Source organism: Myotis nattereri (assembly GCF_964212035.1).
Source record: "Myotis nattereri genome assembly, chromosome: 1".
Taxonomy (NCBI): domain Eukaryota; kingdom Metazoa; phylum Chordata; class Mammalia; order Chiroptera; family Vespertilionidae; genus Myotis; species Myotis nattereri.
The window spans coordinates 64,337,119-64,343,118 of NC_138075.1; the positions used below are offsets into that span (position 1 = coordinate 64,337,119).

Genomic DNA, 6,000 nt, shown 5'->3' on the forward strand with positions numbered 1-6,000 from the left:
CAGAAATTTTAAATATGGAATACAATTTCCCCAATTCTTAGTTTCTGGACAGTGGAAAAAGAATAACATTACTAGCTCTATGTAGACTGAAATATTGTAAAGCCATACCAATCCCATTTGGTTTTTTCCTGCAATCCTATTTAGAACTTTTAAATAGCTACAAGTCCACAAAGTTAAGGACTATACAATTTAGAGCTTTTACATCCTTTCAGAGTATTAGAAGAGTGCATGTATTAAATGAATGTAGAATTAAAACAATTTTGGATAATTCTTGAAGACAAAATCTACATACAATGTTCACTCAGCTAGCTGTAAACCAAATCTTATTAAAAACATTAATGCTTTATAAACTACCAAAAAAAGTCATTAAAGTACAGGTAAAGCCTACACTAGACCAATAATTTATTTTACATACACATTTGGCCCTATTTTTTTTTTTAAACAATTGGCTCAGCAAGTAAGTATCCAACATGCCTTCACCTCCACTTCTCACTTCCCATTCTTTTGGTCCTAGAAGGTAAGTATGAAGTGCAACTCAATCCTAAAAGGATGCTTCAAGTAAGAGCTACATTTTGCCTTGACTTTCTTTATGACCTTGGATGAGGAATCTACCAAATGAGGAATTTAATGATGTTTGTGCATTCCCGTTTATTATTGAAATTTAGTTCTAATATATTAACAATAGTGAAATCTAAACTGGACCTAGGGAGCTGAAAGCCTCTGAGTTATAAACATCAAATGATAAGAACCACATTTTAAAACTTAATTTGACTAGTTCAAAAAAAAATTAACTAGAAAAGGTCCCAAATTTAACAAGACAGAAAAACAAATTCTGAAAAATACCAACAGCCTCTTTATGAAGAACTAGCCTTCAATGTGAAAAATAAAGGAGGAATTAAACGTGCTTGAACTAGCCATTTCCTTGCTTTAATAGCTGGACAACAAACGAACATTTGCGTTGCAAAAGAATGGAAAGACAGTAAGTATAGAAAGATTATCTACGATCTGAAAATTACGAAGATACATCTATCATTTAAGTCATTAATCTGCATACCCAGATTGGGCAGTCATCTTGGTACCGTTTTATGAGCATTAGGAAGATAAATCCCTGCCTTGGAGGAACATCTACTCTCAGTACATTTCCTTTCGGGATCTTGGAGCAATCTGCAAGCGGGATCTCTTTAGATTTCCCTAAGGTATTCTAATTCCAAGTGTTTAACCTCATCCACACATCCAGCCGCCACCAGGGTAAGAAGTAAATGTGACCGACTCGCACGATGATTTACACACGGAACTCCAGTCGTGAATGCAGAAGTAAACATCCACAGTGGCATTTAACGCCCAAAGAAACGCGCAGATACTACGGACGCGAGGATTCACCCCTCGCTGACCACGGAGGACGCCAGGGGCCTTCCACACGGGCTGCTCTTCACCAGCACTCTTGATGTGGAAAAAGTAACCGTGTCAACTCAACATTTTAGCAGCACAGAGGATAAACAGAACTTAGCGAGCGCTCTTCTTCCAGATCCTCCCGAGGTGTTGATAAAAACCGAGCTAGAGCAACGCCCCCCTAAAAGCACCCTCCTAGAAAGAATGAAATCTCGAAAACATCAGGCGGGCCGAGGCTGCGAAAAGCTGATGGAGCCCAATTATCCGGAGGGGCCACAGGACTGGGAACCAGGAACGTGAGGTCGGGGTGGGGGTGGGGGTAGCCAAGTGAAATCTAACCCCAGAAATCACAACACAGGCCGCGCAGCCCGGGAGCCGCAGCTGGCGGGAAGCGAGCTCCCTCTCGGTTCCCAGGGCAAAGTCCAGAGGAGAGCGGCTCCGCACCGCGGCCGCGAGAGGCGCCCCGAGTGCGTGCCTACCGAGGCGCGGGAGCCGCGGGAGAAGCCGCTGGAGAAGGAAGGGGAGGAGATCCCGGCAGACGGCCCTGGAAGAGGAGGGGGACTCAGGTTGGAAGCAGCGGCACTGTCTGAACGAGGGGGATTACCTAACTGTGACGACAGAGAAGTGTCTTCAGGCTCCAGCGATGGTCCCGACTGCGCAACGTGTGGTGTCTTCCCCGCTTAGCCCGCAGCAGCAACAGAACCAGCTCCTTCAGCCAGTCGCCATTTCCCGCCTACCGACCTGCTGCACCGCACGGACAGGGACCCGGATGGAAAGCGGCCTCTCCGCGCAGGCGCTCTGACTTCCTCCTCCCCCTCCCGCCACAATTCCGTGAGGTGGGAGGGCAGGAATGCGGGCGGCCACAGCGGCAAAAAAAAAAAGAGAGAGAGAGAAAAAAACAACTTTTATTTCCGTGAAGAGCGCCGGAGTTCCTGCCGCCGGGAGAAACTCGCGGGCTCGAATTCCTGACAAAAATTGAACGCAGGGCCTTAGGACCGGATGAAATAAGAAGACCAAAGCCTATCAAGATACGCGGAGGGCCTGCGGGATATTTGTACTTCAGGGGCCGCCGTAGCTGGCTGTGTAGTGGTCGCAGGGGGAGTCGAGAGTAAAGCGTTGGGAGTGGAGAGGCGGGGAGCGAAGGACGGTTTTTCCTCCCGCTACTAACGGAACTGCTGGGGCAGAGCTGGGAGGGGGAGCGCGCCCTCGCCCGGGGGCGGGGCTTAGGGCGCGGCGCGCGCTCCGGCGGCTCGGGCTGGGGAAGCCGGCGCGCCAGCGGGGTGGAGCCAAGGGGCTGGCGGGACTAACGGCTTGGCGCGCTGGCGGCGGCAGTGCGTGGAGAGCGCTGCACGAGGTCGGGAGGAGAGGACTCTTCTTCTTTTCTGGAGTCCCGGTGGCCCCCAAAGGTCTTCTGTAAGCAATTGCTCATAGATCTGTAATTACAAACCCACGCCCTTCGACAGCACGCGATGCCGGCGGTGGTTCTGCGATTATTCAGACCAATGGGTTTCTACCTGCCGGCCTGGGTCAAGGGACCATCAGCGTCACAGGTCAAAAAATGCATCCCCAGTGGCTAGTCCAAGTGGAAGATTATATATATATAAAGTGTACTGTTTACTAAAACTCCAGCCACTCATAATTCAATCAGGAAATATTTATTGAGAAAGCGCAATGCTAGGACCATACTAGGTGCGGGGATGTAACAGTGAATGGACATTGACTTCCCAGAATTCAGACTATCGGAGAAGACAAACAATCTAAATACAGTGTGATAGAATGGCAGGCGTTGTAGAACGCACGAGGGGTGCTGGTGAGGGGGTTGGGAAGGCTTTCTTGAGATGACATCTAAGTGTGACATGAAGAATTGATGCTACAGGGGAAGTGTGTCTAGGACCTCCTAGACTCTAGGGTAAAGCAAACACATGGGATGGGCCACATACGAGATTGCTTTGAGCAGGTGGGGAAGCAGTTCTGTGCCCCGGGAATAGATGAGGCTGAGAGGTAAACAGAGCACCCTCGTGAATCTGGTTGTTTCTCAGAGTGTGAGGAAGGTGGGCTGTCTTCTGAAAGCCTTCCACAGTACAGATCCTGTCAGAGCTCTGAGTTATTTGCACCCTAAATCTTTCTGGTACAAGAATGCTCTGAATGCACATTTATTGAGAGCCTGTGGTATACAGTGTACAGAACTGGTAGTAGTCCACAAAATAATAAGATTTCTGAAAAACTAATTGGAAAGCAACAATTACTTATTACTATACCGTCTAGGCAGTGTGTATCATCAAAAGGAATATAATATAAACTAAACAACTGCCCTAATTGATGACTAAAATAAATTTTAAATCGGGTAAAAATATATTTCTACATTCCAAGTAGTAGTTATTTCAAGCTTTCAATCTCTTAAGACTTAAGTAAAATACGCCACTTACAAAGCACTTTTGTATGCATTTAGATGCACTTTGATTCTCCCAACAAGCCTGTATTAGGTATAATTGGTCTCCCACTCTTGAGTTAGACACTGATGGGTGTTTTTTGTTTGTTTGTTTTAAGGAGAGGGGAGACCATGGCTGGGTAGCTCAGGTTAGCGCATCCTCCAGATACACCAAAGTTGGGAGTTGAGTCCTGGTCAGGCACATACAAGAATCAACCAATGAATGCATAAGTAAGGGGAACAATAAAAATTGATGTTTCTCTCTCTTTAAAATAAAAAAAAAAATGTTAAAGGAGGGCAGAGAAAAAATATGCTTATCCAAAGATTATTTGTGGAAAATACTTAGCAAGGTGGTTTTTTTGGTGCCTTAAATGGTAGTTCATGTCATTAAGCTTCAGTAACAACTCTGTCCAAGATTTTAGAATAAGGTAAAGTTTCAAAAATATGAACTTAAAAATGAAGTCTTAAGTATATTTAGATGCAAAGCAGTAGCCACAAGGGAGAAAAACATAATGCAGAACAGTGGCATGCATGCTTTTTAAGCTATTCAAAACTATTGTTATATGAAAACAATAATGAAATAGATAGTTCACTAAGTAAGTCATAGAAGTATCTTGTATCTGCATATATTTACATTTTTTCACCAATATATAGGGCATTCCTATATTCTATCTCTGAGCTATATTTTTATCACTGTCTTATTTACTAAGGATGTAATATAACTATTGAAATATCAGAGCTGTCACTTTGCTCCAATATTGTGACCACTTGATGTCAATGACCATCTAAAACTTAACATGGTCAAAACTAAATTCATTTTTTTCCTCAAACCTGCTACTCTTGTGTGTTCTCCACCTTACAGAATACAGTTTTTCTAAAACCTAGTGTCAAATTCATGATACGTATAATAAACGAAACCTTCAAAATATATCCTGAATCCAAACACTTTTCATCACTCTAGCTATCTTCCTAGTTCATTCTTGAACCTCCTTTAATCTTTCCAACACAGAAGCCAGAGTAATTATTTTAGACCCTTTTTAAAATTTTATTATATATAGACAGAGCTATAAATGTTGATTTGTTGTTCTACTTATTTTTGCATTCATAGGTTGTTTCTTGTATGTGCCCTGACAAGAGATAGAACCTGCAACCTTGGCCTATGAGGACGACACTCTAACCAACTGAGCTACCTAACCAGGGACTATTTTAAACCTCTTTGTAAATTTAACATCACCCTTAAAATCTAGTCTTTTACTATGCAAGGCCCTTTATTAGCCTACTTTTGGCTACAGCACTGACTACATTTCCTACGTCTTGCTCCTTGTACTCCAGTCATACTGACCAATGAACTGTTCTTTGAAAAAAATGTATTCCTGCTTCAAGAGCTTTGTATTTGGCCTTGCTGCTGTGGCTCAGTGGTTGAGCATCAACCTATGAACCAGGAGGTCACAGCTTGATTCCCCGGCATGTGCTTGGGTTGCTGGCTTGATCCCCAGTAGGGGGCATGCAGGAGGCAACAGATCATCATGGATGTTTCTATCTCTCTCTCCCTCTCCCTTCCTCTCTAAAGTCAATAAAATATATTATTTTTTAAAAAAGAGCTTTGTATTTGTTGTTTCCGCTGCCTCTAATGCTCTTTCTCTAGACCTGTACTATTCGATAGCCACTAGCCACTTATGGGTACTCAGCACCTGAAATGTGGCTAATGTGACTGAGAAACAATTTAAGCCTAGTTTTAATTAAATTTTAAAATTAATACATGAGTGACTAGCAGGGTTCCCATTTGGAGCGATGAAAACATTCTGGAACTAGATAGTGGTGATGGTTTGCACAACATTGTGGATGTACATAATGCCACTGAATTGTACACTTTAAATGTAAATGTACAATGTTAAATTTTATGTTTAGGTATACTTGACTGCAATTAAAAAACTGCTCCTTGGTGTTTACCCAAAGGAGTTAAAAATACATGAATGTTGACAGCAGCTTTATTTATAATTGTCAAAACTTGGGGCAACCAAGGTATCCTTAAGTAGGTGAATAGATAAATTATGGTATATTCATACAATGGAATATTCAGCTAAAAAAATGAGATTAAGCCATGAAGAGACATGGGGAATCTTAAATGCATATTACTAAATGAAAGAAGCCAACTTAAAAAGGCTGCATGAAGTATGATTCCA

At 43.0% G+C, this 6,000-nt stretch overlaps 1 protein-coding gene across 1 annotated transcript in view; it reads right to left on the bottom strand.

Moving 5' to 3' along the window:
• CTDSPL2 (CTD small phosphatase like 2) overlaps positions 1 to 2,605 on the bottom strand; it is a 102,686-nt gene extending 100,081 nt beyond the window's left edge. Inside the window, exon 1 of the mRNA XM_081112414.1 lies at positions 1,994 to 2,605. The gene's annotated coding sequence lies outside the window, so the exon portion shown is untranslated. The remainder of the gene's footprint in view (positions 1 to 1,993) is intronic.
• Positions 2,606 to 6,000: the final 3,395 nt, after the last annotated feature.